Source organism: Nannospalax galili, unplaced genomic scaffold (assembly GCF_000622305.1).
Source record: "Nannospalax galili isolate Female #2095 unplaced genomic scaffold, S.galili_v1.0 scaffold1021, whole genome shotgun sequence".
NCBI classification, from domain to species: domain Eukaryota; kingdom Metazoa; phylum Chordata; class Mammalia; order Rodentia; family Spalacidae; genus Nannospalax; species Nannospalax galili.
The window spans coordinates 314903-328640 of NW_008344095.1; the positions used below are offsets into that span (position 1 = coordinate 314903).

Consider the following 13738-nt stretch of genomic DNA (forward strand, 5'->3'; position numbering starts at 1 on the left):
CGTGGGGAGGGCCTGTCAGTCTCCGCGGAAAGTGGGGCCACGGGCTGTGCCCGCCAAGTTTTCCCCGCGCCAGGGCGCGGAGCCCGGGGGACCCGGCCGGAGTCCCCCGAGACCGGGCTGGGCCACCGGGCGGCGCCGATGGCGGAGCGCCCTCCGGGAGTGCGCGGCTAGGGTTGCAGGGTTTCCCACCCTGTGGTCCCAGACGGAGGAAGCGCTGGCGTTTTATCCAGACAGTGCCGATTGCAGACTTCCTTAAGAGTTACAACTTTTATTTTCTTTTCTCTCCGGCCCAGCGTTTCTTTAGACAAAATGTAGAATTTGGCTGCGATGGAGATGACGCTGGGGCCAAAAATGCACACGTTTATCTCTCCATCCCTGCTTTTCTAGTTCGCCTCCCCCTCTTCCCTCCCAAAACCGTATTTTGGAACTGGTGAGGGCTTTTGTTAGGTGGGCACCGGAATTGCTTGTCTGTTTATTTTTTAATGTGCAACTAATTTGATTTGAATTTCCTCCAGTTTCCAGGCCTTAGAAAAGCTAGGGGAAGACGGACTATGCCACTTTTCTTTTCTTTTCTTCTTTTTTTTTTCTTTCTTATAAATGTGGCAAGAGGTGGGGCATCGGGAAAAGGGGAGGCACCCTGGTTGTGGCAGCGCCAGAAGGAGCAGACAGACCCGGAAGAAAAGGAATCCGTTCTGGAATAACATTCTTTTTTTTTTTTTAAAGACTCCAGGCCTTGAGCAAAATTGCACCGCTCTGTTCTCCTTTGAGTTCTCGGAGTTGCTCCTGCACCTCCGAGTTAGGCTGGGACTCTGGGGATCTGAGCTGTGCCCCACAGCCCCTAGCAGCCCTGTCCTGGTTTTGCGGGGGCCCTTGGTTCTCTCCCGATTGGAGGCTGACTCTCTGGATGCACCACATATTAGCTTCAGTAAATTTCCTGGCTCCCTGGGTGCAGCTGTTGAAGAGGGTAAATAAAGTCTCCTGACATTCTTCTGGCCCCGCATGGGGACCTCACCCAGGAGGGTAGAATTCTCAACAGCTAGTCTCACTTTTTTGGGACACTGGAGGGACACCCCCAGGCTGGCTAAAAATGAGGCATAGCTGGTAATGATAAAACAAATTTGCATAATTATACTGTTTTTAAACTCACATGTACTTTTCAAAGTATTTTGGTTTAAATGCTTAAAACATTAGCGTTTAAGGGTAGTGTTTCTTTAGGATCCATTAAAGCCTTGAGGTCTCAGGGAGTGAAGGTCTTGCAGCATCTAACTACAGAATATACAATTTCAGAAAGATATTCTGGTAATCTTTTAAGACAACACTTTATAAATAGCTCTCATCAGCACATGGACTGCATGGAGAGCCACTCTTCTGGGTTCTGGAGATCCCATCTGAGCACCAGGAGCTCAGCTACGCACGGGAGTTTAAACCCCGTCTGCTCAACCCTTGAAACTGGCAGCATTGCGTCAGGGACCTTGGAAGAACTTCCCAAACATTTCAGCTTAGGAAAATGATGCACAGAGAAGGGAAATGGCTAGTTTAGGATTATTGTCATAGACCAAAATTTAGGACTTGTACTTTTATGTTTTAAAAGAGTTTAATTTTATTTCTAAATTATGTATGTATGTGTATGTCTTTGTGTCTCTGCATATGAAAGTTCAGGTGGCTGTAGAGCCCAGAGATGATGTTAGTGCCCCTGGAGCTGGAGTTAGAGGGAGTTGTGAGCTGCCTTACTTGGGTGCTGGGAACAGAACTCAGGTGCTTGCAACTGCTGAGCCATCTCTCCAGCCCCAGGATTTTACTTACAAAAAAGTTTTTGATTTGAGATGGGATCTCATCTTATAGCCCAGGCTGGCTTCCAGCTCACAACCATCCTCCTGCCTTGGCTTTCCCAACGCTGGGATGACAGCCTGTGCCACCATGCCTGGTCCAGAATTGTACTAATAGTAATTCCTTCTTAGATATGGATTGAATACTAAACACGGTCTCTGTGACTTTTAGACATTATCTAAATAATGGAACTCTAACCTTTTGATCTAGGCTGTGTTAAATGCACATTTTACAAACAAGGGCATCTAAGTTCACAGAAATCAGGGTACCAGTGGCTTTGCCCCATGTCCAGTGGTTCCTCAGGGATAGAAATGGCTCTGTGTGGGCTGTACTGCAGCCAGGAGGCACATGGCACTGAGTGCTTGAAATGTGGCTGTGAGACCCAGGAACTGCTTTTTGATTTTTTTTAAACTTTAAATTATATAAAATTTAATCTCTAATTGTGGCTCATGATTACCATATTGAGCATGAGACACAAAACTTTCTAAGCCCCACATTGATTGGTGTTTAACTAGATTGTACTGCTTTTGGAACCTCCAAGTTCAGTGTGCTTTCTTTACTACCAAAAGATGCTTTAGTCCCACTTCCTCTGTTCTGAGGTACTGGGGATTGAACCCAGGGTCCACGCATGCTGGAGGCAAGTGCTCTACCATTGTGCTATCTCCCCAGTCCCTAAATTCATCTCTGAAGTGGAATTTAAAGGCTGAGCTAAATGTTCTTTTGCTTGCTTTCCCTCAAAGAATGGACAAAATAGATTTTTAACTGCTTACATGTTGTAGTTAATGCTGACGGACAGAACTTTAAGCATTAGTTATGTAGCTGAAATAGTTGAATAATATGGGGATTGCTGAAAAAGTACCCAGACCTGATAGGTTATCTCAGTGTCATAATCCCAGCATTCAGGAGGCAGAGGCAGGAAGATCACCATGAGTTTGATGCTGGCCTGGGCTACGGATGTAATTCCAGGCCAGACTAGGCTACAGAGTGGAACCCTGTCTGCCCTTCCCTACCCCATAAAAAAGGAAGTGTAAATATTAGGAAGATAAGGAAGTAGCAGTCAGTAATGGAGTTGGGAAAAAACCTAAATAATCCCTCAGACCTACATTCACCTGTTCAAGCAGTTCTTTAAAGTGACTTCCTCAGTGTGTGGTTCATTCATTTTTCCTTAGGTAGTTGCAAAATTAATCTGAAGAATTAAATTTTTTTGGTTATCTGTTTTGGGTTTCTTGAGGCAGGATCTCACTATGTAGCCCTGACTGGCCTGGAACTTGCTATGTAGACCAGGCTGGCCTGAAACTCAAAGAGATCTGCCTGCCTCTGCCTCCAAGCGCTGGGATTAAAGTTCTGTGCCACTACTCCTGGCCTAAGAATTTAAAGTGTTTTACTATCAAATATAAAATTCAGCTATCAACCACTCGATTTAGTCATGAATTAGAGTATTAGACTAACACAACAAGAAGGACTCTTTGGATGGAAGATGCTCAAATAGATTTTCTGTGTGGATTTAATTTAAACGTTTGGCGTTTCATTTGGTAAAAGGAATTCCAACAACTTTCTGATCTTGTATGAAATAGTGAAAACCCCATCAGAAAGTAAGCACTCATTTCTCAGGATTGGAGTCTATGAACATTCTACAACCTAATACCATTCTTTTGAATGTGTGGGGGGTAGTATTTCAGGAAAAGACAAAGTAATCTCTCTTTATTAGGATTAAAACAATTATTTTTAATTATGTGTATGTGTCTGTGTGGGTATGTACACTTGAGTACAGGTGCCTTCGGAGGCCAGAGGTATCGGATCCCCGTAGAACTGGGGTTATTGGTGGTTGTGAGCTGTCCATTGTGGGTGTTGGGAACCAAACTTTAGTCCTCGGCAAGAGCAGTGTGTGCTCTTAACTGCTGAGCAAGCTCTCCAGCCCCTTTGTTAAGGATTTTTTTTCCTTTTCTTTTTATTTTATTATTTTTATTTTACGTGTATGAATGTATTGCACTCATGTATGTGAGTGCACCTGTGTTGTGCAGTGCCCTGGAGGTCAGAAGAGGGCTTCAGAGTCCCTTGGAACTGAAGTTAAGGACAGTTCATAGCTGCCATGTGGGTCCTGGGAATCGAACCCAGGTCCTCTACAAGAGCAGCCAGTGCTCTTAACCACTGAGCCATTTCTCCAGCCCCTTTCTTTTCTTTTTCCTTCTTTTTTTTTTTTTTTTTTTTGGTCTTTTTGAGACACAGTTTCCCTGTAGCCCCAGCTGGCCTGGAACTTGCTATATAGACCAAGCTGGCCTCAATTTCACAGGGATCTGTTTACCTCCACCTCCTGAGTTTGGCCCTTTGTTAGGATTTTTAAGAGACAGCTTCCATGATCAGTATAAAGATATGTGTGTATGTGCCCTTCAAAATTACAGTACTGTTCAGGGTTCATTGCAGCTTGTAATTGTGATTCTAGAACATTGTAGAATCCTGAAAGACTTATGTCAGTGAATCCGTTTGAAATTGGTGATATTATTTTAGCGTTAATATGAATAACATTGTCTCTAGCTCTTGGAAAAGTGTAAATTCAACTACAGGCATTGGTTAATAAGACTATTCAAACAGTTAAACGTCTTGTTTGTACCCATTCCTGGCCATGGGGAGAGTTGAACTATTTTCAAAGAACCAGGATAAGAACTGTGTTATAAATAGAATTATAGTGTCCTAGGGAGTGTGCCAAATATGGCAACAAATTTAACCCATGATATGCAGTTCAATTTGTAGGACATCAAGATGTTTAATACACCTGAAAATTTACAGTCCTAAAGCTGTTGAATGACAGGCAGACTGAGCCTTAGCATAAGTTTGTTGTCAGCAAATCCAGCCTGTCAAGGAATAACTTTTACTTGTGTGACCCTGGAAAACTTTCGAACCTCTTCTACCTAGGTTTCCCTATTTTAACTTAAGGACAAACCACCTCCCTCCTATTTTTTGAAATGGTTGTCACATTTCTGTGTGAAAAGTGTTTGGCAAAGCTTTATATAAATTCAACAGCTCATCATATTCCAAAGTTCCAATGGGAGCTGGCCCAGTGGAATCTGCACATTTTTAGAGACCTCAGAATTGTTCTGGGACAGTTTGAAAAGTGGTTTCGTTTTTCCTGTGATCAGTAAATTTTCAGGCTCGGGTTCTGTCCTTATTCACGCCCTGTTCCCAATGAAGTAGCTGAGTATGATGATTCAAACACCCGTCCCACACCTCAGTGGACCTCTCTCCATACTCACTAGGACCTCAGCAGACGTCTCTCCGTACTCACTAGGAAGTGGCCTCTGGTTGGGCTAGCCTTATTGAATGCACTGACTAGCCAGCGTGATGTGTCTGGCTCAGGGTCATTGTTGAGAAAGGGAAGAAGTGTGATCTCTGAGAGGAATTAATACTGAGTGATGCAGGCATAAGGCTTTAGTCCTTGTGTGTTATCTGAGCCTTTTGAGTGTTCAACACTTGCATCTGGAAATAGAGTTGTGTTTTCAGTGAAGGCACATCTTCACAGCCTCCCTGCTATCCACATCAGAATCCCAGTTGCTTTTCTTCAAGTGGATGAGGTCATTGTGTTACAACAGGAGAGTGTTTCCTGGTAGGACTGCTATTTCCAGGTAAACTTTAGTTCTGGGCTGTTGAGAACACATGCTTATTTTTATGCCTCATGCAGATGGTGTGGTGTGTTTTGAAGAGGTGGAATACCTCTTCTTGGATCCTGGTGGGTAGACCGGAACTGTCAAGATCAAGCATAGGCCCTCATGGGAGGGTGACTTGGGGGCACCTGAGCCCTTTGCAAGGTAGAGCTAAGGCCAGTCATGGCTCACTGGGGGACAGTTGTTTATGGTATAGATTTAGTCTCAAGAATCAGTCCTTGGAGAGCAAAATATCTGTGGGGACTAGAGAGCAAGGGCTTTTAAAACTGTCTCTTATCCTGTAAGGAACAGTGTGGCCATCTGCCAGTGGGGGTATTTCTCACTGTGAAAGTGGGTTAATCTTGGAGTCTCTTTCTTTCTTTGCCTGTAGTTGATATGTGAGTTTTGCACCCTGTAAGTTCTGCTGTCCTTGGGAGTCCTGTCAGTTAAGGCATGCACTCCTAACGTTTTTCTGCAGTATTGTTAAACCTCCCTATTTTAAATAGCTGTGTGGGGGGAGGGGGAGGAGGCTTGCCTGTGTCACCTTGCATGTAGAAGTCAGAGACAACTTTCAGGAGTTGGTTCCCTCCTTCCAGTGTGTGGGTCCTGGAGTTCAAACTCAGATCCCCAGACAAGAGCCTCGCCACCTGAGCCATCTTGCCAGCCTCTTTCATACAGAATAGGAAGCCAAACTTCATCTTAGCTTTGCCTGGATAGTTTCAAATTTCTAATTAATTACATTCGGAACAATAAAGTTCCTTCTAATTGAGATCCCTCTCACAAACTATGGAGAATTTAAGTCTCTAATAAATAAATTAAATCATTTTGTTTCCTGGTGCGTAACTGTGTTTGAGTATGCATGTGTGTGTACTTGTTTGTGTGTGTGTGTGTGTGTGTGTGTGTGTGTGTGTGTGTGTGTGTATTGTGTATGTGACGGTCAGTGGTCAACATCAAGGGTTTTCCTCACATTGTGTATGTGACGGTCAGTGGTCAACATCAAGGGTTTTCCTCAATCATTCTCCACCTTATTTTTTGAGACAGGATCTCTCGGTGAACCTGGAGCTCACAGATTCAGCTAGACTGGCTGACGAGGGAGCCGCTGGACTCCTGGGGCTATGCCCCAGCTCAGGAGTTACCAGTATATCACACCACTCAGCTTTTCACATGGGTTCTAGGGATCTGAACTCTAGTCCTCATGTGTACACAGCAAGGACCTTACTGGACTAAGCCATCTTGCAGGTCCCTAAATTTAGTTTTAAATGTCCTAAAGACACTGCACCCAGTTTTATTTTCAAACCTGGGAAGGAAGTGAGGAAGTGTAGTAACCAGGATCCTGCTACAGGAATCCATTCTGTATACATTCCAAAAATATGAGCAAAATACTTCTACATGTGGGCAAAAAGGCCTTGCCTTTACTAAAGGGAAAATTTAAAAAGGACAAGAAGAACATTCCATTAGCTAAGAACATAATCTAGATGTCACAAAATACCTTCTCTGTCCATAAGGTATGAAAAGTACACTTTCAGCTCAAATACAACCTTTTGACAAAAGGCACTTTAAACACTGACCGTAGAACCTCAACTAACCTTGCCTTTTGCTCAACAGCATCACCCCACCACATGCACACACATGCGCACGCGTGCATGCACACACACATACACATGTACATATGCATAATTAAATAAATAACGCAAAAAAGATTTTACTACAAATATCCAAAGTTTAAATAGTTCACCAGAGAAATAGTTATCTAATTAGACCATTTTAGCACATTGGGAAAGCCAGTACCCTTAAAGTAGATTATGGTGCGGGTTGAGGATAGTTGTATTCCTGGTGTTCCATGGAGAAGCAGAAGAAAGTGGGTGCTAATTGTGGGTGCCATGAAATAGATGATTTTCCCCATGCCCTCATGTGAACTTGGAACAGGACACTAGCAGCAGTCAAGGCTGCATCATCATTATTATTATTATTATTATTATTATTATTTTTTTTTTTTGGTCTTTTTGAGACAAGGTCCCCCTGTAGGGCACCCCCCCCCCCAGCTGACCTGGAACTCACTATGTAGATCAGGCTGACCTTGAACTCACAGAGATCCACCTGCCACTGCCTCTGGAGTGCTGGGATTAAAGGCATGTACGACCACGCCTGGGCAGCATTATTTGCACACAGAGCGCATCAGCAAAGCCCCCAACACCTTCTCCGCTGCCCCCGTGGAATAGAACTTTGCCTGCTTGTTTGTTTCAAAGTTCTGTTTTGTTCTTGGTTAGTTTCCCTCCTCATCTGTAAGTTTGATGGCAGATTGGTAAGAGGAGAATTAAAGGCTGTACAAAGGATTTGTGTGCGTGTACAGATGGTGTCCTTGGTGTATGTATGGAGACCAGAGAACAAATTTGTGGAGTTAGCTCTCTCTTTCCACCTTTTCGTGGGTTCTAGGGATCAAATTCAGGTCACCAGGCTTGTGCGGCAGTCACCTTTACTGACTGAGTCATCTTGCCAGCCCCTTAAGGCTTTGATGCTGTTGTTACTGCCCTTTTCTTTTCCTTTTTCCTTTGAGACAGGGTCTCCTTTAGTCCAGGCTAGCCTCCAACTCACCTATGTACCTTGAACTTCTGTTTCTCCTGCCTCCACCTCCCAGGTGTTAAGATTGAGTGCTGGGATTGTAGGTGTGCCTCATCATGCCTAGTGTATGCCTATCAAATCTAGGGCCTCACACATGCTAGGCAAGTGTGATACCGACTGAGCTACATTCCCAGTCCCTCCCTACTTTCTTCTATTTGCTGTAGATGAGTTTTCTTAATTTTAACTGGTTTGAAGTTAAGAGGTAGCAGTGTAGAAACTGTAGATCTCTGGAGGTGACAAGGACATGTTAGTGCTTAGATGAATCAGGTGGCTTGTTCATATACATGGTCACATGGGGATACGGAGATAAGTTCTCCTGACAAGCTTGTCAAGCTGTGGAGAAGTCAGGAACTAAAGGTATAGTTGGTCTGGTCACGTTCTCCCACTTTTTAGGAACACTTTGCTATTTCCATCTAAGACAGTGATCTAAGTCATTGAGTTTGTATTCATGTTGGAAATGTGTCAAGTGCTAAAGATTTCAGTTCCTTAGACTGTTCAACCTCAGTGGCAGGGGATTGTGACCAGGAGCCTGTAAGATTCTCCTTGTTGCATCTGAACTTGTCCCTGGCATCCAGTCACCACTTTTGTGCTATTTCATATTGCTTCACTCATCAAAAGATGGGGCAAGACTGTTACTTAAGTGATAGGATATGAAACTTCAGCATCATGGGCAAAGCAGACCTTTGAGACACTGCAACTGTTAGATAAAAATGCCAGTGGAAAGATTCACATTCATATACAAATTAGCTACAGGGAAAACCATATCCTGCTCCCTGCTGCACAAGGTATTTTCTATGTATTCCTGAGCTTGCAAGGGTGTGACAGTGGTATGTGTGTATTCTCTAAGTGGGTATGTTTTATTTTAAATATAACTGTCTGTATATCATATGCCCTATGTATACAGTATATAAATGTTTCTATCTTTGTAAATGGCTTGGCAAAACGCTACTATGTGAGCATTTATACCATGGCTGGTTGTCTTTTGTGACCTCATTCCTGGGAGGAAGGCTGATTCCCAACAGAGAAGAGATGCACTAGAGTCACGATCTCCTTAAATCAAGGAACAGTGTGAAGAGCGATCACATTGTGTTTCCAGAATGCTCTCTTGATTTCACCCTATCTAGGGGAAAGTAATGTCCTTTTCAAGCTTGTTGGATCATTTCCTTGTCTCTCTGGACTATGGTGGAAACTACTGATTTAACTTGGGTTTGTAGAATCTCCCCTCTCTCCATCCCTCCCCTTTCCTGTCTGCTACACAAGCACTTTACCAGTGAGCTGCACCCCTAGCCTAATGTGAGGGTCTGTGTGTCGATGACTGGATTCCCAGGTTGAGTTTGAACCGACTGCCTCTCTTCAGGCACTCTGTCGGTATTCTTCTGTGGAGTTAATCTCTTAATTATAGACATTTTTGAGTTTCCATAGTTTAATTGACCCCCCCATAGTAATAGATACTTTAACAAATTAAAAGTATGGTCCTCTTTTGTGCAATCCTGGCTTTTCATCTCTTGCTATTTTAAAGAAATAAAAGTTCTCCTGAGAATTTTGTGGATTTTTTCCCCTATTAGATTACTAACAGATTTAGAAAATATCTATTACCTAAAAGTATGCCTTTTGATTATATATGTTTTGCTTGTTATTGAACAGTTTAGAAATTATAATAACTGTCTGCCTACCTATAGATAGATAAATAGATAGATAGATCATAATCATATATGAATTTGCCCAGGCTGCATGGTTTCAAGCTCATAATCCTCCTGCTTCAGCCTCTGGAATGCTGGACTACGGGCACGTGCCTTCATGCCCGGCCCCACATTAATCACTTATTTGCTTCTCCAGGCCTGGGACAAATGTGTCTGTGGTCCCAGGTAGCTGAGTGTTAAAGCCAAGTACAAGTTGAACACCTCCCATGTGCATAGCTTGTCTATTGCCCAGAAACCTAAAATTTATTTTTTGATAGAATAATAATATTCTAGAGCTCTCCCAGGAGGGAAATTTTTCCTGGATTGTTTTCTGTAATAGCCATTTAAGCTTAGAATGAGGGAAAACAGAGAACACAAGCCTACTTCATAGAAGGTAATCTATAAGAAACTTAATATGGTGAATGGGGAAAATGTGAAGGCACTGCTTACAGAGGTGGTGAGGTTTCACTACAGACATGTTCATCCTAAGGTTACAGAGAATCTTTTCACTCTGTAGTACACGGTCCATCTTCAGTGCCTTTGATTTCATTAATTTATGTGGTATAAGACTCTGTACCCCTAATTTGCACCTGGAAAAGCAAATCACATTCCAAATACTGACCTTTTCTGTTTCCACGGTGAACAGTGTGTGGTGGTATAGGTTGTACCAAAGGCAGCCACAGGGCTGGGATACACAGAGCTGCTCGGAGCTGGAGAGAGCCTCCTGCAGTTAATTAAAGGTGACCTCAGGATTTTAGGAGCCTAGAGCCTGTGCCTTCCCGGACAGCCCAAGCTAAACCTGGTGAGCTGGCAGCCCTAAATGCTTCCTTTGTTAGAAGTCATTTAGCTTTCTACTCCATCTTTAGAAAGTGAGTTCACTGAAGGTGAGTTAAGGACAGGGCTCTGAAGTGAGACCTGACTGGTTTGTGTCCTGCAAAGATTGTGTGGCATGGTGCGGACAAAGAGCCAGTGGAGCTGCTGCCCCCAAACTGCACCACCAAAGGGCATTTTCCTGCTGCCTCACGGAGCTGGGATGGGGGTCCAGAAGGATGCAGGTGCCTCTGGAGGTTGTGTTTGCATGGACTGATAAGGATGGTTAAAACCATCTTCTTCCTCTTGCCTGGGAGACGGGCTGTGTGTGCTTTCATACACGCACGGGCAGCACCCTGGAGAAGTGATCCTTGAAGCTAGGTTGCCTGTGATCCCCCTCCAGAGGGGCCTCATTCCAGCTGCTGCGGGCTGCTGCTGGTGGTAGTCATAATATAAAGATAATGGCATCTGTTGAAAAGGAGTATATTTTAACCTCAGGATTTGAGTGTGTCCTTTGTGTGTGTGCATGTTATATGCACACGTGTGTGTAGGTGTGGAGGCCAGAGGAGGATGTTGGTGGTCTACTCTGCCTGATTCCCTTGACACAGGGCCTCCCACTGAATCTGGAGCTAGGCTGGCAGCCAGAAAGATCTAGCAATCCACTGGTCTCCACCTCCCACTGTGCTGGGGTTATGGGCACATGCAGCCCCTTCTGGCTTTTCACATGGGTGCTAAGGATTTGAGCTCAACTTCTCATACTTGAGCAGAAAGCATTCTCACCCGCTGAGCCATCTCCCTGGTTCCATTTGTTTATATTTTAATGACTGGGAGTTTCTTCTTAACTACTTTACCACCATCATCTAAAAGTGGAGATTTAATTAATTTGGGATAGGGGTCACCAAACAAAAATTATCATTGTGTTTCAAAGCTGGCTATGTAGCCCTAGATGGCTTAGGACTTGCTGTGTAGATCAGGCTGGCTGCTGCTGCACTCATTTTGAGGAAATTCTTATAAAATCAGAAGGTTCAAGTCTCTTAGAGAGGAAGTAAATTCATTCTTAGAAATGCTCTTTTTTTTTTTTTTTTTTTTTTTTTAAATGAGGCGTCAGTGGTGTGGGGAGAGAAATGGGAAGAAAAAATGGGAAGAAATGGATTAAGAATTTTTGATACTTTTATATTTTATTTCAGGCTTTGTTTAGCAGTATTTTAAATTACCATACATTTCATCATTATTGAAGAGACACAATTACAGATTTATTTGATTTTTGGACGTCATTTTAACCTGCTGTGTGCTACTGTCTTGTGTCTTTGATGTTAAAGATATCTGTGCAATCTGAGAAATCATTTTTTTTGAGGGGGGTCTTTTTGAGACAGGGTCTCCCTGTAGGCCCAGCTGACCTGGAATTCACTATGTAGAGCCGGCTGGCCTTGAGCTCACAGAGAGCCACCTGCCTCTGCCTCCTGAGTGCTGGGATTAAAGGCATGCACCTCTATGCCCAATCTTAATCTGAGAAATTTTAGAATATAGCTTTTTAGCTTTTATCATTTGATCATTAGGTTCATTGTAAACACAGAAACAATGTCACTTCCTATTTTTTACCTTCCAGTTCTTTTAACTTAGTTCTTAAGAGCTTATTTAGAACTATTTTATTATTTTTATTATGTGTGGGAGTGTATACCTTCATGTATGTAAGTGTGCCTATGTCATACAATGCCTGCAGAGGTCAGAAGAAAGCATTGGATTCCCTGGAACTGGAGTTATGAACGGTTGTTAGCCACCATGTGGGTGCTGGGAATTGAACCTGGGTCCTCTGCAAGAGCAGCCAGTGCTCTTAACTGCTGAACCATCTCTCCAGGCCCCTTAAGAGCTTATTTAGATCTATGAGCACACTGCAGGTGGTTAAGCGGAGAAAGAATAGAGGCTCTGACCAGTGGCTCCCAGATGCTTCTAGCTTCATCTCCATTATTATAATTCTGGGTTCCAAGTGTTCGCCATTTGACTTGCTGCTTAGGAAGTTCGTTGCTTTTTTGAGGAGCTAAGATAGTGGGCATGGGCCTGCAGGTGCTTAGGAAGGATGTACCAAGGTGAGTGAGTTTGTTCCTGTTGCATTTCATGTGGGATGACAAGTTTTCTGAATTGTCCTTTCCCCTGCGTCATCCACCAGTTCAGTAGAGGGACAGTTCTACACTGCTGCCAGATGGTCTGCTTGGCAGATTAATGGGAACCTTTTCTTTTTTTTTTTTTTTTAAGAATTATTTATTATTTTTATTTTATGTGTATGAGTGTATGCCTGTATGTAAGTGCACCCATGTTGTGCAATGCCTGCAGAGGTCAGAAGAGGGTGTCAGATTCCCCTAGAACTGAAGTTATAGATGGTTGTTAACCACCATGTGGGTGCTGGGAACTGAATCCATTTCCTCTGTAAGAGCAACCCATGTTCTTAACCACCGAGCTCTCTCTCCAGCCCCTGGAAACCTTTTCTTTCCCTCCCTTTCCCTCTTCCCTTTCCCTCCCTCTCTCTGTCCCTCTCTCCCTCCCCATGTCCCTTTCTTAACACACATTGATGTATTTGTATATCTTCAATAATTTTCATTTCTAGCCATGATATACCTTTTGTAACATTTTTCATGAAAAAATTACAGAACTGTTTTCTAGAAACTTTAGTAGTAGGATGTGTTAGATTTAAAGGAGACATTTTTTTGGGGGAAGCCATTCATTCATTTCTTTGGGATTCTTTAGCCCATGTGCATAAATAAAAGCAGGTTATCACACACACGTATACATACATACATATATATGTCTATATATGTGTGTGTGTGTGTGTGTGTGTGTGTTTCATATTTGGGGAACATGTGAAACTAGTCTCTTAGCTTGAATTTACTATTTTAGTAAGAAGAGAAATCCTTTACTTAAACCGCTTTGAGCCTGAGCACTTTGGAAGGTCTGGGTTTGAGTCTCTTTGTCAAGTTCCCAACTGGCTGGCTCAGTTGCCCAGTCTTGTCTGTCGGAAGGATCGCTAGGACTTTAGCTTAGCAGGTGGATGCTCAGCAGCTTGCTATTTTATGAATTATTTTATTGCTCTGAGACTGTGTAGATGCATTTCATAATGGGATGATGATTACTTAAACAATTTCAGCTCTTTTAAATGTCTGAGTGAACCCCCCACCC

General features: G+C 43.2%; 1 protein-coding gene across 2 annotated transcripts in view; it reads left to right on the forward strand.

Annotated features, from left to right (window-relative positions):
- The window catches only part of Fndc3b (fibronectin type III domain containing 3B), a 342813-nt gene that overhangs the window by 742 nt on the left and 328333 nt on the right, over positions 1 to 13738 (forward strand). The gene's annotated exons all lie outside the window — the stretch shown is intronic.